The 25,492-nt window shown below is 40.6% G+C and overlaps 1 protein-coding gene across 1 annotated transcript in view; it reads left to right on the top strand.

Annotated features, from left to right (window-relative positions):
- Positions 1-10,987: 10,987 nt before the first annotated feature.
- Positions 10,988-25,492, top strand: part of FGF13 (fibroblast growth factor 13) — a 563,100-nt gene continuing 548,595 nt past the window's right edge. The window contains exon 1 of the mRNA XM_077490404.1: positions 10,988-11,176. The gene's annotated coding sequence lies outside the window, so the exon portion shown is untranslated. The remainder of the gene's footprint in view (positions 11,177-25,492) is intronic.

The following is a 25,492-nucleotide window of genomic DNA, read 5'->3' on the forward strand; positions in this document are numbered from 1 at the left end:
GATCTGAGCATGCGTGGTACTTTGCCCGATCGGAATTCTCTACACACAATCGGACAAAAGTCAGATCGGATCATGTTGTCGGAAAGTTTTATAGCCCAGCTCTAAAACGTTGTCTGACGGATATTCTGATGGAAACAGTCCGATGGAGCCCACACACAGTCGGATTATCCGACAACACGGTCCGATTGGACATTTTCCGTCGGAATGTCCGACTGTGTGTACAAGGGCTATGGCAGGTTTGAAAAAAATGCTGTAAATTAAAAATTAAAATTAAAAGTAAATGAAACTGAAGGGAAATCCAAATCAAATCAATATTTGGTGTGAACACCCTTCAAAACAGCATCAATTCGTCAATTATTATAGGTACACTTGCTCACAGTTTTTGAAGCAACTCAGCAGGTGGGTTGTTCCAAGCATCTAAAAGAACCACAGATCTTTTGTGGATGTAGGCTGCCCCATAGATTTCTGTTTCTTCGTGTAAACCCAGACAGACCAAATTATGTTGAGATCAGGGCTCTGTGGGAGCCAAACCATCAATTCCTGGGCTCCTTTTTCTTATTTACACTGAAGATATTTCCTAAAGATATTGACTGCATGCTTGGGCTTGTTGTCCTGCTGCAGAGTAAACTTGGGGCCAGTCATACTCCACTCTGATGGTATGTCATGATGGATAAGTATCTGCCTGTGTTTCTCAGCATTGAAGACACCATTGATTCTGACCATCAACAATTCTCCAATTTAGTTTGCAAAAATTCAGCCCCAAACTTGCAAAGAACATCCACAATGCTTCACTGCTGCCTGCAGACACTTGCCAAACTGCATTCTACTACAGTCAAATATTTCAAATTTTGACTCATCAGTTCAGAGTCCCTGACACCATTTTTCTGCACCCCAGTTCCTATGTTTTTGTGCATAATGGAGTCACTTAGCCTTGTTTCCATGTCCTATACACATACGAAATGTCTATATGTCTTGGAGAACTTAGTATCATATGCTTTTTGTTAACAGTGCTTTATGTTAACAGTTTCTCAAACGGTATATTAAATATACAGGGGGGGGGGGGGGGGGGCACAAACAAGACATGTTGTTGTCATTGGGTTGTACTATGCACTTTATTGCAGTGTTTTTTTAATATATTGATTTTTATTATGTTATGCACAAAAAACTAATGTGATTTTATATGCATTTTCTGTTCTTTCCTGAAAGTTTCAGCACCTATAAAGTTACATATCTTCTATTTTTTCCTCCTTTTTTCCTTTATTTTTGGGGCTATATTCATGATAGGGATGTAGCACTACTTGTACTCACCTATGCTGCTTTCAATATAAGAGGTATAGAAACATAGAAGAATGATAGCAGAGAAAAAGACTAAGGCCGGCCACAGACGATGAAAATTTCTTTCCAGGTTGCAGGAAACAAATGTGCACAATTCCTCCTTCAACACAGAGACCGCTGACGGGGGAATCCCTCCTACCGAGCATTTGTCTTCTCTTGGCGGGGGGGGGGGGGGGAGGGTGGGCAAGGGAAGCCATCCCTGCCGAGACAAGACACTGATTATTACTAGCAGCTTTAGCAACCGCTAGCTATAATCGCAAATGAATTTGACAGGCTGGTTGTACCCAAGTTCATTGATCTATCAACTTGGTGCATTCAGTCTGCCAACACATGATTCTAATCTCCACCAGTTCCTGCTGAACTGGTCAAGTTTCGAACCGTCTATGACCCGTCTAAAGTGGTCCATCCATATTTCTGTTTGTCCCCAGCAAATTTAAATCCATTTACTGTTGACTGACTCACTACCTCTGCTCAAAATCTATTGCAAGCATTAAATACTCTCTCCGTAAAATTATACTTTCCAAAATTGGTTTTGAACTTTCCTTCTGCTATTTTGAGGTTGTGTTCCAGTATTCTTGATCTTAGCTTTATATTGAAAATACTGATATTCTCATTTGTATTCACACCCTTAATATCTTATGTCTCCTCTTTCCTCAATACTGTAAATATTAATTTCCTGAAGTCTGTCCTAATATGTTTTATCTCTTAGAACTTTTGTTGATTGTCTCAGGCTTGTTCTATCTCATCAATATCTTTTTGTAAGTAAGGTCTCCAGAATTGGACACAGTATTCTAAATTAATTCTAACTAAAGATTTATATAGAGCAGGGATCCTCAAACTACGGCCCTCCAGCTGTTGCGAAACTACACATCCCATGAGGCATTGTAAAACTGTGACATTCACAGACATGACTAGGCATGATGGGAATTATAGTTTCTGAACAACTGGAGGGCCATAGTTTGAAGACCCATGATATAGAGCAATCAGGATCTCCTTCTTACTGCCGGAGACTCCTAATGTCATACCTAAAACTCTATATACAGGAGCCAGAACCTCCTTCTTCTTGCTGGTGACCCCTCTAGCGATGCATTCTAGAATATTATTCACTTTTCCTACTGCCTGGTCAAATTTCTCATTTTGCAGTCAGCTTAAATAGCTATCCCCATATCTTTTTCCTCTGTAGTTCTGGCCAACACTGAAACCCCAATATTGTACCCTATCATAGGATTCCTTTTTTCCCTAGGTGCATTATGTTACAATTAGAAACATTGAAGTGCAGTTTTCACTACTGTGACCAAATCAAATTCCTTGGTTCCTGGTATATCCTGCAGGGCTACAGTTAAAGAATAACTCTACTTTTTCAAGTTACATGACACCCAGTAACACATTTTCTGAGAGCCGGTGAACTCTTAGCCCTTGTACACACGGTCAGAGATTCCGACAACCAAATCCGTCGGATTTTTCCATTGGATTTTGTCAGACGGATTTTGGCCGAAACTGTTGCATACACACGGTCGGACAAAGTTGTCGGAAAATCCGACGTGATGACGTTATTTCGTTACGACGGGACTACGTTCACGCTAGTAGCCAATAGCTTTGGTGTAGGAATTTGATCTGAGCATGCGTGGCACTTTGTCCGATCGGAATTCTCTGCACATGATCGGAGTATGTCCGATCGGAGCATTTTGTCGGAAAATTTTACCAACAAGTTGGAAAACTTGGTCCGTCGGATACTCCAATGGAAACAGTCCGATGTAGACCGCACACAGTCGGAATATCCGACAAAACGGTCCGATCGGAAACATTCCGTCGGAATCTCTGACCGTGTGTACAAGGGCTTAGGACAGTGCAGTAGAAAATAGCGTGAGACTGGGTTCATACCATTGCAAATTGGATGCGCGGAATTTGCAATAGCAGGAGATTTTGACCGACACTCTATGGAGCTGGTTCACATATCTCTGCAGCAGTTCCAGTGCATTTTGCACAGAAATGCTGTGCATCTTTTGGTCCATTTCAGGTCTGAATTCAGCCCAAAAAATGAAATGAAATTGGTTCTGAAACGGTGACCCAGGACGCACCGGGCCCCTGCTTTGAGACGGATGCGACGATGGTGTGAACCCAGCCTTAGTGTCATTAGTGTCATATTGTAAGTGCTGTTCATTTTCATAATTGAGGACTGCCTCCTTCCGTCACTTAATATGATGAGAAAATTACACTGGAATGTTATGGGATCAGTTAGAAGCTGGAAAAATAGGAATGTACACAAAAACATAAAAAAACGAACACAATGGTGGGAGGTTTTGATTTACTGGAAATGGTCCTTTATGAATAAGGATTCAAGTGTCTCTGCAGTGACACAGAGATTGATTTACAGACTAACAAATGGAATTCAGGTACTTGCAGACACCACGTTATTATATGGATAACCATCTATGAAATTGAATATATTCGGTTTTGGATACAGATATATCTTATCTACCATATACACGAGGAAAGCAATCTGAGTGTTTGAATCTATGCACCTTTGGCAGCATTGCCACACATTTTCCCTTTGAATATAGCTGCCGTTTATGCCATTCACAGATATCTCAGATTTTTTGGGGGTTTTTTAATGGATCAGTGGGGCAGGTGGATTTATTTGCAGATAATCATGTTTCTTATGAATGTCAATACAATTGTATGACTTTGATATTTTGTGGATCACAGATTGGTGATTTAGTCTTATTATAAGGATTAATCAAAATGTTACTATTATGAATCTGTGGCAGCAGTGGCAGTGGGGACTATATTATATTATTATATGTTCACATTCCTTTTTGAAGGAGGATGTGGTTTGTTCATTTTATAATTATATTTACAATATAACTTACAGCTTGCAGATTGCACACCATAGATGTATTGCCCTGTGTAGCTTCTCATCATCTTCTGGCACCTGTGGGAAGCAATTCACAGCCAACAGCAGCCCACAGTGAGGACTAGCAATTTAAGTAAGAGTTCTGTATGTGGTCTGAAAAGGGCCATCTTCTGTGACCTGCAATATTATACTTCTGTACTTTGTTTAAGGTGGCCCTGTCACTATGCTTAAAGTGGAAGTAAAGGCAAAACCTAACTAACTCGAAACCTGCTCTCAGCCACTTTTTAAGCGTAATCTATCTAGCCCTGTAAGAAAAAAATCAATATACTTACCTGTTCTGAAGTCACTCCAGACCATTCTCCTCTGTGTGCAGGAGAAAGCAATGACTGAGAAGTGATGTCAACCATAGACTTACTATGGGGGTTCCGTTGTCGGGTACCTCTCTGAAGGACATTAAGTACTCTACAAACTATTATTAACTTGTCTCTTCCCATAGTTATCTAGTTTATAAAACCGTACTAGGCACACTGATATAAAGTTAATTATGAAAACACACACTGCTGCTAGTAAAACACTATCTTATTTATTTCCCAAGAAATTAGGAAAGCTAACATAAATTATTAAAAAGACATTACAATATAACAAAGCTTACAATCAGAACATATAATACAAGAATATAAAAGGTACTTATCACACGGTCCTCCGTGAGGCTTTGCTGCATCGGCTAGGCTCAGATCAGGAGAGAGCCTTGACCATGAGGTTTAGGCCGGAGCCATCACCCAGAGTAGGCCTCACTCTCCTACACACTGAAGCTGCCGCTGACAGCTCAGCCTGTGTCCAGCGTGCAGAATAAAACATTTTTTGCATAGGGCTAGAAAAAAAATAGGTTTAGAATGTGGCTGAGAGTAGGTTTAGAGTTAGTTAGGTTAGTTAGGTTTTGCTTTTACTTCCACTTTAAACATATGTACCCAAAGCACCCTGTAAAAGTTGTTAAGTACTTCCTGTTGAGCAGGCGGGGAGTCAATTATTTGTTCCCTTCCACAGCTGTGGGCACCACTTACACTTCCAAGAAGGGTGGGACTGTGAAAGTTTGCCACACATAGTGTGCCATGGTGCCACATTGATTGGTGGGCATGGTGAAAGGTGGATGTTCCTAAAGGACATGATTTATTGTGATACATCATCTAGCATCAGCTTCCATTGCAACTCTTGGCATACATGACATCTCAGAGCTACTACAAAAGTCAGTGCTGGAAGACTTCTAGGTAGCAATATAATGCCCAGCCCGTACCACTTACCGAGGGTCAGTCTCCAAACAATGTCTAAATAGTGAGGTATTTCCACTTTGAGCCACAAGCCCAAAATTTATTTTGGGCCTGCTCCCTCGCCATCCTTGGAACTCTCCTTCTAGCATGTCAGAAAGCATGTCTTCCACTGGGCTTTGTGCAGTGTGGTTTTTCCTACCTACTGCTGCATTGCTACTGTGCAGTGTGGTAGAGTTTTGTGGCATTGCTCAAGTGTTGTAGGGCATTTTATATCAAGTAGGAAGTCTCATTATACTGTTATTGTATTCCTTCATGGAAGTAAGCTTTGAAAAGGCCTTTCAGCATATTTAGCAATCATTTATGTGGCTTCTGCAAGCATCACCTATGATAGTAATGGAAGATAAACATTCTTTGAGCATCCTGTATAGTCTTAGCCCTTGTACACACGGTCGGACATTCCAATGGACAATGTCCAATCGGACCGTGTTGTCGGATAATCCGACAGTGTGTGGGCTCCATCGGACTGTTTCCGTCGTAGTATCCGACGGACCAAGTTTTCCAGCTGGGCTATAAAATTTTCCGACAACATGATCCGATCGTACTTTGTCCGATTATGTGTAGAGAATTCTGATCAGACAAAGTGCCACGCATGCTCAGATCAAATTCCTAGACCAAAGCTATTGGCTACTAGCCTGAGCGTAGTCCCGTCTTAACGAAATGACATCATCGCGTTAAGTACGATCGGATTTTCTGACAACTTTGTCCGACTGTGTGTATGCAACAGTTTCGGACAAAATCCGGCGGATTTGGTTGTCGGACTGTCCGACCGTGTGTACAAGGGCTAAAAGTAAAACCTGTTAAAAGACAAATATGGGGGCTTCCATTGTTACCTACTGCCACTGTTAAATACTTATCAGAAATACTAGACAGTGTGCCCTGTTGCTGACCCCATTGCTTTAATACTTTCTGAGTCACTGGCTTAGAACAGGTATGCAGATCAGAAAATTATGTAAGAAGATCAGAAATAAAGCTTAAATCTAGTCATATAAGCAAAAATGGCAAACTGCCCAGGGTTAATTGATCCTGGTGGCCCGCCAGACCAAGGGCCATTTCTAGCTGTGGGTACAATAGGAACGCCATTTATTTGATATTATGATGGTCCAGTTTTTAAGTAAGTGTAACATCTAACCTCAGTCAAGATTTCCGAAGACCCCCAGGCACATGTACCTTTCAGACTGAAGAGTAATAGAATCCCCTCATCTTTTAAACAAGCTGTAAACCAGAAGAATGACATTAGAAAACTTCCGTTTCAGGAACATTTGGTTTATTTTTGAATCCTTAGCAAGGTCAAATTGATGTTTGTTTCAACTGCAGTGACAAGAAAGAATAGGATGGAAAAATTTTCTTAAGCAAATGGATTTCTAACAGTGAATGTGATTTTTGTTCTGGACATGACATTCATTCCAAAATCTATTGTTAAAAGTAAATGAAATTTTGCAGTACTTTTGAACATCATTCATCAAGTCATCAAAAGTACTGATAAGGATTTTGATATCATTTTTTTTTGGAAATCCTAGCGATTGGCCAGCTTGAGAGATGTTGAAAACTTTGAAAGTAAGTGTGAGTGCTTCAAGAAAATATGTATACTGAGCTGCTGGATGGGGCAATTGTTACGTACACTTAACAAACAAAAATTATAAACATTTTACCTGCCCGATGCCTGCTACTGTACAGTGAAAGAGTGAGATACCTGCTGGGTTTGTAGTTACTCAAAATGGTTCAAAAGACTAGACATTTTTTTTACCTTAATGCATTCCCTGCATTAAGATAAAAAAATGTCCCAGTAGTTGTGTTGCCCCCTCACCTTCCTTTATACTTACCTATCCTAGTTCTAGCTTGATCCAGCACGGTGCCTGTCTTCAGCGGTGCTGATCTCTCTCTCTCCTCATAGTCTCAGAATCATCAGCAGAGTCATTGTCTCCTACTGCTGTCATTCACATTCTGTGAGGAGGGAGTGGGGCAGAGCCGCGCTGTGTGTGTCATTGTATGCACACAGTCTGGCTCGTGAGTGAGCCCATGGGTGTGCAACCATAGGAAGTGGCTTCCTATGGTGGCATACAGAGAAGAGAAAAAACCAGAGTGCTGGTGATGGACCCCAGAAAAGGAGGTTTGGGGCTGCTCTGTGCAATACCAGTGCACACAGCAGGTAAGTATACCACGTTTATTAATTTAATTAAAAGGATAACCTTTACAACTATTTTAAAGTTGGTACTATTATCTAACTAATTAAAACAGAGCCAGTGCTAGGGATTATAAATTCTTAACTACTTCTTGCACCGCAATGTACTGGTACAATGTTTCAGTGGTTATACCGGAATGGTAGCTGCAGCTGCAGGCACCATCCCAGTATTGTTTTTTAGAGCAGGGGAGCATCTTTTTGTAAAAGCAATCCTAGTGTAGAGGTTTTCTTGGTTCTCCCATCCCACAGGAGAACTCAGGGCTGCAGCTGACAGTTCTGTCAGCTGACCATATAGAGCTGATCTGGGACCAGAACAGCCCCGATTATCTCTGTGGTCTAAGAAACTGGAACCAACGAGTATTTCATCACTTTTTCACTAGCTATAAACTAACTATTACTGGTTTGCAAAAAGCATCAGATCATACCAATTTTGGTATAATTCAAAGCTTTTAAAGGGCAGAGGAGAGATCTGGGGTCTAATAGATCCCAGATGTCGCAATAAAAGGGACCTAATGTAAGTATTGGGCAGCACACCACAGATCTTCAATCATGTCCAAATGGATTTTATTGAAGAAAGATCACATCACAAACAGTGTAGTGAAATGTTTTGGGACCTCGCAGGACCCCTTTGTCAGGCATGTAAATAAGGCCTGTCTTTGCCTTCTGCTATCACAAGGGATGTTTACATTACTTGTGATAAGAATAAAAGCGAATAAAAAAATAAAGTACAGTGTGAAAATAAAAAAACCTAACCAGACCCATGTTGGTACTTAACCACTTGCCGACTGCTGTCAGCACATATACGTCGGCAGAATGGCAGGGCTGGGCAAAGTAACATACCCATATTTTACTTTGAATTTCCCACCATGCCTTTGCGCGTGCCTGCCGCGTGCTCCGTGACTGTGCCCTCGGGACCCGCGGACTTGATCGCCACAGGGATACCTGCGATCATGTCATGGAGCTGAAGAACGGGGAGATGCTGATGTAAACAGCATCTACCCATTCTGCCTAGTGACAGGACACTGATCGTCTGCTCCCTGTCATCGGGAGCAGCGATCAGTGCCATGTCACTGCTAGCTCATCCCCCAGATAGTTAGAAACACTCCCCCAGGACACACTTAACCCCTCCCCACCCCCTAGTGGTTAACCCCTTCACTGCCAGTGACATTCTTACAGTAATCAATGCAATTTTATAGCATTGATTGCTCTATTAATGCCAACCGTCCCAAAAATGTGTCAAAATTGTCTGATGTGTCCGCCATAATGTCGCAGTCACGATAAAAGTCGCTGATCACCGCCATTACTAGTAAAAAAAAATTATTAATAAAAATGCCATAAAACTATCCCCTATTTTGTAGATGCTATAACTTTGGTGCAAACCAATCAATAAACGCTTATTACGATTTTTTATACCAAAAATATGTAGAAGAATACGTATTGGCCTAAAATGAGGAAACAAAATGTTTTTTTATATATTTTTGGGGGATATTTATTATAGCAAAAAGTAAAAATGTAATGCGTTTTTTTTAAATTGTCGCTCTTTTTTTGTTTATAGCGCAAAAAATAAAAACCGCAGAGGTAACCAAACACCACCAAAAGAAATCTCTATTTGTGGGAAAAAAAAGGATGTCAATTTTGTTTGGGAGCCACGTCGCATGACCGCGTAATTGTCAGTTAAAGTGAATCGCAAAAAGTTCTCTGGTCGGGAAGGGCGTAAATCCTTCCAGGGCTGAAGTGGTTAAACAGCGATCGCACTACACATGTGAGGTATCATCACGAAGGTCAGATCAAGAGCAATAATTTTAGCACCAGGCCTTCTGTGCAAATCTAAAGTGGTAACCTGTAAAGGCTTTTAAATTATATGTATATACGTAGTTTGTCGCAAATCCATGGGTGTACGCAATTTTAAAACGTGACATGTTTGGTATCTATTTACTTAGCATAACACATTTTTATATTTTACCAAACAATTGGGTATTATATAGTGTTTTTATACATTAAAATTGTATTAAAAATTGTATAAAAGTGTATTTTTTCCCCAAAAAAATCACTTGAAAAACTGCTGCGCAAATACCATGTGACATAAAAAATTGTTGTTACATGACTTCATTCACATAGTATAAGAAAAAAAAAATTCAAAACTGAACTCTACAATTTTGGATGCTCTGTTCTGGAGCTCTGTTCCCCAGCAACTCCAAGGGGAGTTCTCATTATTTGTGAGAGGCTGGACAGCTGTGTTTGTCTGTACTATACAGGCAGATCTTCATTTTCAATTCATTCAATTATAACAAGATTTTAACATTATCTGACCTAACAAAGAGTTAAAGGTGTAAAGGCTGGGCTTCTTACATTGTATGCTAAAAGAGGACAGACTTGGGACAGGCTCATTGTAACATTGTTCAAAAAACCTTGCAGTCAGCCATGACACTGACACCTGGGAAACATTTAAAAGGTAAGAAATATTAAAAATGAAATGTAGGCAAGCTGTGTGAATTGTTTCACATATATATTGCGGACTGCAAAAGTAGAAACACGCTTTAATACTTTTGACTGCACATTTACGCCTTTAAACCCGTGAAACGGTTCTATTTTAATAACCATATGTGTGCCAACACAGGCCGCATAACAAGCTGTTCCCGACAGACACATTTATTAAAATATGTGGCCAAGCCGTAAACTTTGTGAAGCAGGGATCTGTGTTCACAGAGAAAGAACTGAACTTCCCAGTGCAACAGCATTTATTTATAAGGCAGTGCCCACGTGTCTAACAAGTAAACAACCTCATCCAACACATGTCAGTGCATTGACCCTTACGTCACCATCAGAATAGAATTACATTGCCACAGTACAGGACCAACCTCCCTTAACCCATTGCAAACATTATGGCTCCTCTCCACAACTTCTCACTGTCTGTGGAACCCAAGCCAAAAAACTCATCATCTACTTTGAATAGTTAGGTTCCTCTTAACCTTACATGTGCTACATTCTCTGAAATCATCTGTACAATAAAGATAGTAAGAAGAGGGAGATGTACTTCAAAAAATGTTTAAACCCCACTAATTAAAAGGAGAAAAAAGGTTCAAGCTTTTCTTTCTGTTTCTTTAACTTGATAAAGTCTTGGACTTGTAAGATGATCCCCACCCAGCTGTCTTCTGCACTTAGTTAGAGCAACTTGGAAAGAAAAAGCCCAGTCCGAGGAATTCGGTTTCCCTAAAAATAGAACCAATATACAGCCTGTGACTTGCCACTTTTCAGATTACTCTGGTGTGAACTGCGTTCAGCGGATGACCCCTGTAATTGCTTTTGACAGCCATCCCATTTTTGATCAACTTACTTTTGTGGATAAAATTAATAACAAGTGGTTTTTATAAAAAAAAAAAAAAAAGACACAAAGGACGACCTTTCCTTGCCATTTTAGAGTACAATTAAGTTGTATTGGCTGCACAGCAAAGTCTCATTGGAAATATTGACTTTCAGGCAAAGGTAGGTAGAAATTCATAACTCTCCCATCCCATGTTCTGCTGTTGTCACACAAGATTTTCATGTTCTTTCTTTACATGTCTGTGTAATGTAAAAAGAATATTGATCAATAAAATATGATTAAACATTAGGAATATCTGTCACTTGTTTTAAATTAGTACAACTAATATAGCTACAGAACAGAGACAGTAACAGGATGTATTGTTACTAAATATAAATTGAGCTAAGCAGACTGCAATTCAATTTTTAATTAAAATAATTAGGGAGTGTTGGACAATCTGTATAGAGGGAACAGAATAGTGCCGTCGGTAACACATATTATGAATATAAGAATATATGAGTTTGTATTGTCCTTTGACTGGTAAAAAAGTTAGCAAATTGACAACTTAAAAATAATAAGCTATGCTACCTTCTGCCCTGAAAATGATAGTTTTCTGGATATCACACTGATCTTGTGGCTTCTGTATTTTCTCATTACGCATACCTGAAACACTTGTGCCGCGTACACACGACCGTTTTTTCCATCAGAATAAACCCTGATGGTTTTTCTGTCAGAGTTTCCGATGGAGTTCCGCTGAAACGGACTTGCCTACACATGATCCTGCCAACGTCCGATTGTTTAAAACGCAGTGACGTAAAACAAATACGACAGGACTAGAAAAAGGAAGTTCAATAGCCAGTAGCCAATAGCTGCCCTTGCGTCGTTTTTGGTCCGTCGGAACAGCATACAGACGAACGGTTTTCCCGATAGAAATTGATTCCGTCGGAAAGATTTAAAACATGTTCTATTTCTAGGTCCGTCAGAATTTTCATTAAAAAAAAAGCCCACACATGATCAGAATATCCGATGAAATGATTCCGTCTGACTTTTTCTGCCGGAAAGTCCGACCGTGTGTACACGGCATTACACAAACCAAGAGTTCTGGCTTTGCTTGCTGCCTGCTTCTTCTTGGTCAGTGACTGTTGAACCCGGAAACAGCCAGGCCATAGGCATTTTAAAAGAGAGTACAGCAATGGCAGCCTTTTTCATAATCCAGAATAGTTCCATATAGTAACCAGTGAAATGCTTATATAGAAAATAAGGGTAGAAGTACACAGGCACTTTTCATTTTGCTGCTGAGATTAACCAGTTTATAGAAAAAAAGAGAAAGGAATCCAAAGAGGAACAACCGGTATTATCAAAATTAAATATATCTTTATTAAACAATTCCACATAGATAAACCAGTTAACAAATACATTTTTTGCTGGCAGTCACCTTATTTGCAACAAACATAAATCAGTATAAAAAGTGAAAGGTCAAAAATCTGGTTAAATCTAATAACAAAAGGTAAAAGTCATGTGAATAGCTACTGTCTAATACAAGCAGTAACATTTTTTCATTTGTTTGTTAATCTCAAATGTGCTTTGTTTAAAAGAAAGATACTTTGTATGAATTAAAAAAAAAGCTAAATTGTATTAATTTCACTTGCCTTATTTGAGAAAAAAAAAAGCAGCCACCCTTCTGTGTTTATATGGCTTAGAAGATTGCAGCCACACAAACACAAATAAGTAAGGGATTTCAAAAGTATACCTAAAAGCTACAACTTTGTTTTTTGTTTTTTTAGATTTGGATAGAGGGTGGGGGGTTAGAACCACTGCTAGCTCTTTATTGTTGGCTGTGTTCCCATTAGGGAGATTCACTGTTTCCTGATCACCGGTATCACTAAGAATGTAAACAATGGAAAATCCAAAATTTTGAGTTGCCATCAGAAAAGATCTTCAATTGGGAACTCTTGTTCCTGTGACGAAATTCTAAAGCCTCGTACACGCGATCTGATTGTTGGTCAACAAAGCGTCGGACTTACGTCCGAAGGGCGTGTGCCAGGAACTTGTCTTGCATACAAATGGTACACAATTGTCGGCCAACAGAGACAAACATAGTGGCGTACTACAAGGAATTTCAGCTCTTGAGCGCCACCCTTTGGGCACCTTCTGCAAATGTTGTGTTTGGTGAGCATTGATTCTGCTGAGCATGCGTGTTTGTACTTTCAACTTTTGTGTACAGATGATAGAGAAATATGACAACAGACCATTGTCCGCCGAAAATGTACTAGCCTGCCATCCAACATTTGGTGGCAGAAAGTTGGACAACAATTGAGTATAGTGTACTAATGGTCAGATTTTAGGTCAACAGTCTGTCATCACACAATTCCCTGCTGAAAACCCGAGCATGTGTACGAGGCTTAAAGCCCCATACACACTATCAGATTTTCTGCTGAGTTTTTCCCTTCAGATTTACCAAAACCATGTAGAGCAAGGGCCTGCCTGATTGAATACAAATTCAAACTCATAAGGTTTGACCTCATATTATATGGTTTTGGTAAATCTGAAGGAAAAAATCAGCAGAGCATCTGATAGTGTGTATGGGGCTTTAGGAGCAATTTCCTTCACTTCAGAAAGATATCCTCACCCTTCCTGCTGACTCTACAGGACAGGAAGTAAAGGGAAATCTCCCTAATGAGATACAAATTACAAAAAAATAAAAGCTGAACCTTCCAATATTTTATCCAAACTAAAAAAAGGTTTGGGCATTGGGTACACTTTAACCTCCCTGGCGGTATTCCCGAGTCTGGCTCGGGGTGGAGATTTTATACCAAAAGCGGTAAGCCCGAGCCAGACTCGGGACCGCATCATTGAATGCAGGGAGAGGTTACTTACCTTGTCCCCTGGATCCAGCAATGTCCCCCCGCTGTATGAGCGAGCTGTGCTCCGCTCGATCTATCATGGAGCCAATCTCCGTTCCCTGTGAGCATTGCGTCGCACAGGGACGGAGAGCGGCGCTAAATTCAAAAAGTGAAACACACAGTATACATACAGTATAATGTAATCTTACAGATTACATTACTGTATGTAATTATTTCACATCCCCTTTGTCCCTAGTGCTCTGCCCAGTGTCCTGCATACAGTTTTATATTATAAAAACTGTTCTTTATGCCTGGAAACTGCAGATTGTCCATAGCAACCAAAACAGTCCCTTTACATCAAAAATGGTTTTAGACCAGCTAGAAAACAGCCATAATAAATTAGAATCACTCGCAGAATTGAGCGATATCGATTTGTGGGGAGATCCGTCATCAAATACTGAAAAGTAATGACAGTGACAATTCTGCAACTGAGCAAATTTCAGTGTTTTTGATTTGATTACATTATTGAATCATTTTTATTATTAGTATATTATTATTTGGTATAATTATTTATAGTTATTTATTATATTATAATTTATGATTTAATTTTTCTAATTTTATCATACCCGGGATGTCTGCTAGACTCTGGTTTGGACAGATTTAAGTGAGTTATTCCTAAGAATTACAGGACTACAATATAAAACGCCACATTTCCATGCAAAATAATGGTACCGCTTTCAGCACCTAAAATCTGAAATAATCATACCACCAGGGAGGTTAAGTAACCACATTTTCTATATGAAAAATACTTTTCAATTCATTATTAAAACTTTTTTTTTTTTAATCTGAGCTCGTTTATATTTCTAATTTTTTTACCCGAACATCGAACATTTATAAAAGTTTTTCAAATTCTTGCTATACTTGTTGATTTAAAGTAAATGCTTACAGCTTACGCCATCAAAGTACAACGTAAAAACCAAAGTCGTTTGCAGGTACACAACTCTTGGCCATACACAGTTTGTTCCCATACTTTACTGCGCCGTCACCATTTTATGTCTCTGCCACCCAGAGCACTGAAGAGTCTCCTGTAGTTTAGCTGTACTGCTCTGCAGAGCTCATTTGCAGGCAGTCGTCTGCCTTTCTCCAAGGTAACATTAGAGTTCGTGAACATTGCCCTGACAAAATGATTACTGTAAATAGATCTGCATGGGTTGCAGGTACTTTCAGCTGGCCATGTGCTGGTTTTATGTGTCACAAAGATTAAAAACACGTTTACTAGTTTGTTTCTAAGAAGAAAGTTACTTTGCAGCTATGAAATGCCCTTATTAAAACAGACAGTAGGGGGAAACGTTTAATTTACTCAATGCTTGTAATAAGGAATAAATCAAATCAAGAATATTAAGCAATTAATGTATATGTTTATAACTACAGTACTGCATAAAACACTTGTTTTCAGTCCAAGGAATACATATGCTTCAATTGCAAAGAGCAATGTAGTGGAGGTTTTAATGTATAATTCAGAAGTATTATACTCTAATCTGTATATTAAAAGGGCTTGCTGTAGTCTGGGTAATTGCATGCTGTTTGCTTGTTACCATGGAAGTACATGGAGACTCAGCAAGCAACTAAAATTCTGCATCTGATAACATCACTAGAGGGGACAAACTTGTACAAGCCAACCATTTTATTTTAAAACTGGTATGTCTAATATTGGAGAAACTTCATGGTATAGAAAGTGGGCTTAAACCAGCCCTAAACCCTCCTGTCCTTCACTGCCAAGGAAGCTGCCATCTTAGCCTCTGTTTGATTTGCAGTTGCCATGGTGATCAGTTATGACACCAGCCATTTGATCATTTCACAGTTTGGATGAAAGCACAAGCATGCCTTAAAGAGTAATGCCGCATACACACGACCGGACTTTTTGAAGGACTTGGTCCCGGCTGACTGGAATCCGTTGGACAATTTGATCGTGTGTGGGCACCAGCGGACTTTTTCTTCCCAAAAGTCCGGACCTAGAAATAAAACTTGCTTCATATCTTTCCGATGGACTCGAGTCTGGTCAAAAAATCCGGTTGTCTGTGTGCTAGTCCGACGGACTAAAACCGACGATAGGGCAGCTATTGGCTACTGGCTATGAACTTCCTTATTCTACGTCATCACGTTCGAATCCGTCTGACTTTTCGGAGTGATCATGTGTGGCCAAGTCCATTCATTTGAAAGTCTGGCGGACCTCAGCTGCAAAGTGTGTCGGATTGTCCACGGGACCAAGTCCGTCAAAAAGTCAGATCGTGTGTACACGGCATAAGTTCACCTTTTTTATTTTTTTCTAAATTTCAGCTTGCAAAAATATCAAACTTTCCATTCACTCTACAGTCATTTACTTTTCTTGTCCTAATCCATGTTTCCAGACGTTTCTATTAGTAATGTCTTTCTTCCTTACAGACTATAGGTCATGACGCAGAAAGGAATTGACCAGCTGACCTCATTAGCATACACCCTGCATTATCCACCCACCCATTCCCAGGTGCACATTTTTTTAAATTAAATGCAATCAATCAGTAAACGACCTTCTCACTAAATACACAATCAGATTGCATAGTGTATGGCCATCTTTATACAAGTACATAGGAGGGAGTGGACAGAAAATCTCAGCTGACAAGCCCCGTTCAAAACTCTGGAGCTTCATTGTTCTTGTGTTACTGCACCAATTTCACTTTCAGGCACCCATTCACATCTAGTATAGTGGGAGCGCACATTTTTTGTCTCGTTTTTCCTGTGACACGCATAGGGCAGCCCCTTGATTTCAATTGGCTGCACTACATGTGGCTAATGGGGCATTTTGATGTTTTGTGGGTTGCGTGTTTTTTACTGTGCGTTTTGCAGCATTTGCCCCTTGTTTTTTCACATGGCAAAATGGTGTATTTGCTTCTGTGTTTGGTGTGCCGTTAACAATTAATGCCACTGAAAACACAACTAGTCATTTTAGGTGCATAAACATGGCCATACACTATACAATCTGATTGTGTATTTAGTGAGAAGGGTGTTTACTGATTGTGTATTTAGTGAGAAGGGTGATTACTGATTGATTGCATTTCATTTATAAAAACGTGCACCTGGGAATGAGTGGGAGGGTGGATGATGCAGAGTGTGTGCTAATGAGGTCAGCTGGTCAACTCCTTCCAGTGTCATTACCTATAGTCTGTAAGGAAGAAAGACATTACTAATGGAAATGTCTGGAAATGTGGATTAGGACAAGAAAAGTAAGTTATTGTAGATTTAATGGAAAGCTTTGATATTTTTGCAAAAAAAGTACAGGCATGCTATAATGGTGCATGGGGGAGATGGAATTCAGAAACAAAAGTGTACAAAAGATTAACTTGACCTTTAAATGTGATTTTTTATTTTTTTTTGAAAATGGTTAAATCAATGGGTTTGGTTCCACCTTAACTGAAAAAGACAGGAAATACATCTACACTCCAAAAACATTCTAATGTTGGCTATACTCAGAATGACGGTATATATTAAAGTGTTTTTTTTCCAGTTGGAGTAGTGTGAGGGTTTTAATTCCTGCCAGGGTGTCCCATTGGTGAGATTTTCCTTCACTTCCTGTCTCATAGCCAAAACATTAAGTGAAAGAAAATCCCTACAAAGTGAAAGAATCTCTGGGTGCTATCAGGGTCACCGGAACTAGTATCCCCACTGGAAAATGTCTACTTTATTACTGTTACAGTGTCAACACAAAATCTAGGATTGTCTTTTACTTTTGATGATAATGGCAAAAAGGCCAAGCAAGGGTGAATCTCACTAATGGGGATATAGACAGCAATAAAAACTGACAGGTGTTCTAATCCCACTTCACTATATCAAAAAAAAAAAAAAAAAAGGAGATGGAAAATTTGCCTCTAGCTAGACTTTCAAGCGTAAATATATATAGCAATTTAACTGTTTCCCAAAATAGTTACATTCACGGAATGCCATGAATGCTGTTACTGTTACCAGTGTGCTTGTGTTAGCTCCCAACGAGCTGTCAAGCCATCAAAAGTCTGGTGTCCTTGCTGATCACATGTGCAGTACCTTGGAAACTGCATATCAGATGCTAACATGGCAGCTTTCTTGGCTGTAAAGAATAGGGGAGTTTAGTTTTGCTTTAACAGCTTAAGCACCGGACCAATTTGCAGCCAAAGGACCAGGCCACTTTTTGCGATTCGGCACTGCGTCGCTTTAACTGACAATTGCGTGGTCATGCGATGCGGCTCCCAAAAAAAATTGGTGTCCTTTTTTCCCCACAAATAGAGCTTTCTTTTGGTGGTATTTTATCACATCTGCTGTTTTTATTTTTTGCGCTATAAACAAAAATAGAGCGTCAATCTTGAAAAAAATGCAATTTTTGTTTACTTTTTGCTATAATAAATATCCCCCAAAAATATATAAAAAATACTTTTTTTTCCTCAGTTTAGGCCGATACATTTTCTTCTACATATTTTTGGTAAAAAAAATCGCAATTAGCGATTATTGATTGGTTTTCGCAAAAGTTATAGCGTTTACAAAATAGGGGATAGTTTTATAGCATTTTTATTAATATTTTTTTTTTTACTAGTAATGGCAGCGATCAGTGATTTTTATTGTGACTGCTACATTATGGCGGACACATCGGACATTTTTGACACATTTTTGGGACCATTGTCATTTATACAGCAATCAGTGCTATTTAAATGCACTGATTCCTGTGTAAATGACACTGGCAGTGAAGGAGTTAACCACTAGGGGGCGGGGAGGGGTAAAGTGTGTGTGTGTGTGTTTTTTTTAACTGTAGGGGGGCGTGGCTTGGTGTCTGACGTCACTGATCGTCTTTCCCTAAAACAGGGAACAGGCGATCAGTGACAGGCAAAGTAGGAAGCACGGGGAGAGGTTTGTTTACACATACCTCTCCTTGTTCTTCAGCTCTGTGACCCAATCGCGGGACACCAGCTGCAATCGGGTCCACTGGTCCCGCAGTCACGGAGCTCAGGACCGAGTCGGGAGCACGCCCATGGCTGGGCACTTTAAGAGCAACGTACAAGTACGTGCTTGTGCCATTCTGCCAACGTATATGTGGTTAATATAACAAATATTTCAGAGTACAGTTGCACTACATGGAAGTTTTTATCAACACATTGTCTTTTCATTCAAAAGGAGAAATAGGTGCATGTAAAAAATACCTTCAAATTCAACTTGATATTTTGTCTGGCTCTATCCAATAGCCCTTTTTAATCAAAAGTTTGCTTGATGCATTGGAGTTATGCTCACAGTTATGTACACACGATCGGACATTCCATCAACAACACCGTGGATTTTTTTCTGAAGGATGTTGGCTCAAACTTGTCTTGCATACAAACAGACCCACAAATGTTGTCGAAAATTCCGAATGTCAAGAACGCGGTGGCGTACAACACGTACGATGAGCTGAGAAAATTTAAGTTCAATAGCCAGTGCAGCTCTTCTGCTTGATTCCGAGCATGCGTGGACTTTTGTGCGTCGGAATTGTGTACACACGCTCGGAATTTCCGACAACAAGTCTTGTTGTCGGAAAATTTGAGAACCGGCTCTCAAACAGTTGTTGTCGGAAAATCTGACAGCAAATGTCCGATGGAGCATACACACGCTCGGAATTTCTGACAACAAGCTCACATCGAACATTTGTTGTCGAAAAATCCTATCGCGTGTACAGCCCATAAAAGTTGCGCTTTAAATGAACTGGGCTTGTTTTAGTAATGTCAATATTCTGTAGTATTGATAGCTGATATCTTAATGTTAAATCTAAATAGCAATGAACTGATCGAAATAGCACACACATCGAACGGAGCACATAAGAGGGATGGGCATCAGCTGGTACATCAGGTGTTATTTAACTGTATCAAATGATACAATGGTGGTGGTTTGTATGTTCCAGTTGGCCTAGAAACATCAAGTTTAGTATCTGAGTTTTTAACAGTATAGCATTTTTCATATGTAGTCACAGTGATTGATGGCACTAGGACTGGGTACATTTCTATTGTGTGTATCCCATTCACTCTGTCACAAATCAAGGAGTGTCGTTTTGCCTTTGGCTCTTCCTGTTTGTTCTTAAAGAAAGCAATTATAGTGATCATCTTTTTGCAGCCATTTGGATTTGAAAATAACCATATTTATTGGTCCATATTTACTAAAGTGTGATGGGAGGGGTAGAGAGTGTGGAAGTCAGGGAAACCTGGACATGGTTTACCAAAATATAAATTGAGGTCAACTGCATCTGCATTTGCTTCCAACATCCAATCGCGTGACAAGAAACAAAATGTTTTATCAAAGAGTGTCTGGAGTGTATTTGCACTTTTGCAGCCAAATTGGGATAACGCCTCCTGTAATTTATATCTGTTACATGTCCCAATTCACATAGCAGAACTTAACCACTTGCAGACCGGACCATTTTGCTGGTCAAAGACCAGACCACTTTTTGCGATTCGGCACTGCGTCGCTTTAACTGACAATTGCGCGGTCGTGCGACGTGGCTCCCAAACAAAATTGACGTCCTTTTTTCCCACAAATAGAGCTTTCTTTTGGTGGTATTTGATCACCTCTGCGATTTTTATTTTTTGCGCTATAAACAAAAATAGAGCGACAATTTTGAAAAAAAATGCATTATTTTTTACTTTTTGTTATAATAAATATCCCCCAAAAATATATAAAAAAACATTTTTTTTCCTCAGTTTAGGCCGATACGTATTCTTCTACATATTTTTGGTAAAAAAATCACAATAAGCGATTATTGATTGGTTTGCGCAAAAGTTATAGCGTTTACAAAATAGGGATAGTTTTATAGCATTTTTATTAATAATTTTTTATTATTTTTTTTTTTTTACTAGTAATGGCGGCGATCTGCGATTTTTATTGTGACTGCGACATTGTGGGGGACACATCTGACATTTTTGACACATTTTTGGGACCATTGTCATTTATACAGTAATCACTGCTATATAAATGCAGTGATTCCTGTGTAAATGACACTGGCAGTGAAAGGGTTAACCAGTGGGTGGCAGTGTAGGGGTTAAGTGTTCCTAGGGGTGTGTTACTAACTGTGGGGGGGTTGGGCTTTCATTTAGTGTACACTGATCTCTGCTCCAATCACATGGAGCAGAGATCAGCGTCACTAGTTGCTAGGCAGAATGGAGAAATGTTGTTTATACAGCATTTCCTCCATTTGGCCGCTCCGTGAGACGATCGCGGGGATGCCCGCGGCGATCGAGTCCGCGGGTCCCGCGACCGGACTCACGGGGGTCCCGACCAGCGTTGGAGCGCGCCGCCGGCGGCGCGCTCCCGATGGCAGGGTGGCATCGAATATTGGACGTACCTGTACGCCAATATGTCTGCCCGTGCCATTCTGTCGACGTACATCGTCGTGCGCTGGTCGGGAAGTGGTTAAAAATTGTAAAAAAATGTAAAAATATACCCTTTTTATATGCTCTATTCTGGACCCTCCGGAAAGGAGAAATCCTAAGTAGTTTTCTTTGGGGGCTCGGCAGTTGTGTTTGCCACAATTAACCCTCGCTGTACTGTGCAGGCATATCTTAATTATCAACTGTAATTAGATTAGAACATTGTCTGTCCTAACAAAAGGTTTAAGATGTGGAGGCTGGGCTTCTGGCATTAAATGTTAACCACTTACTAACCACCCTATAGCAATTTTACTGCTACAGGGCAGCAGCTGTGCTCAGGATTTCAGGACCACACACACATATATATATATATATATATATATATATATATATATATATATATATATATATATATATATATATATATATATATATATATATATATATATATATTTGTAGATGCTATAAAGTTTGCATAAACCAATTAATACGTGCTTATTGGGATTTTTTTTTACCAAAAATTTGTAGCAGAATACATATTGGCCTAAATTTATGTTTTATAATAGAAAGTAAAAAATAATGCTTTTTGTTTTCAAAATTTTCACTGTGGTGGCTCAAATACCACCAAAAGAAAACTCTACTTGTGTGGAAAAAATTGCATACTTTTTTTTGTGATCAGCGTTGCATGAACACACAAATGTCAGTTAAAGTAACGTGGTGCTGTATCGCAAAAAGTCGCCTGGTCATGAAGGAGAGTAAATTTTCCGGAGGTCAAGTGGCTAATGAAGGAAGACTTAAGCCTGGTACACACCCAGCAGGCTGAACAAAAAACAACAACTGAGGAGCCCCGGAAAAGCCCCAGTACTAACTATCTAATGTTAGTACAGCAATCTCTCCACTGAGCTACTGTGTTCTGACAGGGGGACTGGGGGATTGCCCGGGGACTGCCCCCCTCCCCCCTCCAGGACACACCACCAATCGGATGCTATTTTTTCAGCATGCCTGTTTGACAGAAGCTGGCCAGGACAAGCTAGTGTACACATGGGCTGAATGTTGTCTGGTTTCTGGTAAATGGCCCGATGCCGGCCCGTGTGTATCAGGCTTTAGGACAAACCATGATTCCTTTAACCTCTTGTCATCCGTGCTGTAGCCGAATGACGGCCACAGCATGGACCTGAATTTCCGGGAGGCCGTGATATGACGTCCTCCCCTTTGCACACGCCCCACATGCACCCTGCAGTGTGCGCGCTGTGATCACTGAGACTCGGGTGATCACAGATCCGAGCAAGGGGCCGGTCCTGGCCCCTTACCGCATGATCAGCTGTCAGCCAATGACTGCTGATCACATGATCTAAACAAAAGCTTGGTAATTGTTTTTTTTTCTCCTCATGCTGACAGCAAGAGCAGAAAAAAAAAGCCGATCACCGGCTTATCGGCAAGGGACATCAGTCCCGAAGAGGAAGAGGCAATTCTGACTCATCTGTGCCACTAGTACCCCCTGCCAGTGCCACCTGCCATTGTCACCTGCCAGTGTTCACAGTGCCCACCAGTGCCACCTATCAATGCCCATGAGTGCCACCTATCATTGCCCATCAGTGGTGCCAATCAGTGACACCTAGCATTGCTTGCCTATCAGTGTAACCAACCAGTGCCGATAAATGCCAATTATTGCCACCCATCAGTGCCCATCACTTCCACCCATCAGTGTCCATCACTGCCACCTATCGGTGCCCATCAGTGCTGCCTCATTAGTGTACATCAATGAAGGAGAAAAATTACCTGTTTGCAAAATTTTATAACAAAATATAAAAAAAATAAAAAATTAAAAAATTCGGTCTTTTTAAAAAAAATTTACAAAACATAAAAACCACAGAGGTGATCAGATACCACCAAAAGAAAGCTCTATTTGTGGGGAAAAAATGATAGAAATTTCATTTGAATACAGTGTAGTATGACTGCGCAATTGTCATTCAAAGTGCATCCGCACTGAAAGCTGAAAATTGGTCTGGACAGGAGAGGGGTTTAAGGGCCCAGTAAGCAAGTGGTTAAAGCGGTAGTAAACCCGCACATTTTTTTTTTTTTTTTTTAAACCTGCAAAGCAAAAGGCATAATGAGCTAGTATGCACCGCATACTAGCTCATTATGAAATACTTACCTTAGAACGAGGCCCCGACATCTGGCCCGATCCACGCCAAGGGAGCTGACATGCTCCCTCTGCGTTTCTTCCGGGTATCGCGGCTCCGGCGCTGTGAGTGGCCGGAGCCGCAATATCGTCACTCCCGCGCATGCGCGTGGGAGATTTCAGTCCGGCCGCTCGGCTGCTGCCGGATTTTGACGGCGAGAAACCCCTTGTGCGCATGCGCCGCTGCAGTCAGCGGCGCATACCGAGGGGAATATCTCCTAAACCGTACAGGTTTAGGAGATATTTTTTTTACCTACAGGTAAGCCTTATTATAGGCTTTCCTGTAGGTAAAAGTTAAAAATGTGGGTATACAACCACTTTAAAGTAACATCTAATAGATATGAAATGTTTTTAAAAAATGAGGTGTGCTGTGTGAATAACACATAACAAACATATAGTGGGGTTTTCCTCAAATCTGACAGCAAAAACAGAAATACTCTTTAACTGAACACAGATTCCCCAAGGGGTCAGGTCCTGTCTAAGGCCTCTTTCAGACCGGACGGATCCATGATGATCCGCCTGGTGGACATCCGCTTGCTCAGTGGGGATCGCTGTGCAGGGACGGACCTGTCACATCGCCGCTCTCCCCTATGGGAGATCGGATGACGACGAACCGCAGAGTCCATCGTCATCTGATCTGATCCGCAGACGGATGGAAAAGTAGCTTTTTCCTCCGTCACACTTTTTCGGAGCGGAGCGGGGCGGATGTCAGCGGACATGTCACCGCTGACATCCGACGCTCCATAGAGGTCTATGGAGCATCCGTTCAGGTCCACCTAAAAAACTGACAGGCAGACCTGAATGGATCATTCGTCTCAAAGAGGCCTTACTAAAATGTAAAGAGAGGTGAAGTGAAATTTATGAGCAGAACCTGATAACTGTTTAACCACTTGCTGACCAGCCGCCGTCATTATACTACGGAATGTCGGCATGATCCCGCGAACCGTCAAAGTTATACGTCGGTCCCTTTAAAGTGGTTTGGTACCTAAAAATGAAAGTACATGTTATTAAAATCAACAGATAGCATACTTACCTAAACGAACCCTGAAAAAAAAAAATATTATTTACTTACCTTTTATTTCTGATGTTTCAGCTGACTTCCGGGTTGTCCTCCCGTGGGAGTAGGCGTGGCTATCGTCCTCGCAATGGTCCCTGGGAAATTTGTAAGCTATTTCCCAAGAATCCATGGGGGACAATGAAATTGCGAAATCTCGCGAGATTTCGTTAGGATGCCGGTCACGGGACGAGGACGTGTACGAATTTGCCATTTTTAAAGTGGGCAGGCAGCTGTATCTGCCATTACACTGCTCTCACTGAGCATGTGCAAGATGGAGCGGAGCATGCTGGGAGCCAGACGTCATCATATACCAGGAAGTAAATGCCTGTGGGCTTCAGACGCCCACAGTTAAAATGGAAAACGCCAGAGCAGGTTTTTATAAGTCATCCTGAGGAAAAGATTTGTCGCGCCGGGGGTCAAATAAACGCCGGACGTGGATGCCAATCGAAGGTAGCACTCGCCCACCTGTGACACAGGTAAGAAAAAAAAAAAAAAAAGAGCGGAATCCCACTTTAAGTGGGATAGCAGGTGAGTGTGCATGCCTGCTGCACTGCGGGGGTGCCGATGCTTGTGACCACCGGCTCCGAGCGATGGCGGGTACGAGAGGCAGAACATGTGTAAACATACACATCCCAGTTTTGTGAGGAGAGAGAGATTGTGAGTTCCTACAAGCTGGGAACCATGATCCCTCATCTCCTATAGTCAGTCCCATCCCCCACAGTTAGAACACAAACATAGGGACTTCACTAGTATTAACCCCTTCCCTGCCAGTGACATTCATACAGTAATCATTGCATTTTTATAGCACTGATCGCTGTATATTTGTCAATTGACCTAAAAACTCTTAAGTGTCTGATGTGTTCTCCATAATGTCGCAGTCTCGATAGAAAATGCAGATCGCCGCCATTACTAGTTAAAAATAAAAATAATAATAATAAAAATGCCATACATCTATCCCCTATTTTGTAGACATTTTATTTATTTAAAAAATTATGTAGAAGAATACATATCGGCCTAGACTGAGGAAA

This window comes from Lithobates pipiens, unplaced genomic scaffold, assembly GCF_037356315.1.
Source record: "Lithobates pipiens isolate NorthernLeopardFrog02 unplaced genomic scaffold, aLitPip1_a1.2 Scaffold_1, whole genome shotgun sequence".
NCBI lineage: Eukaryota > Metazoa > Chordata > Amphibia > Anura > Ranidae > Lithobates > Lithobates pipiens.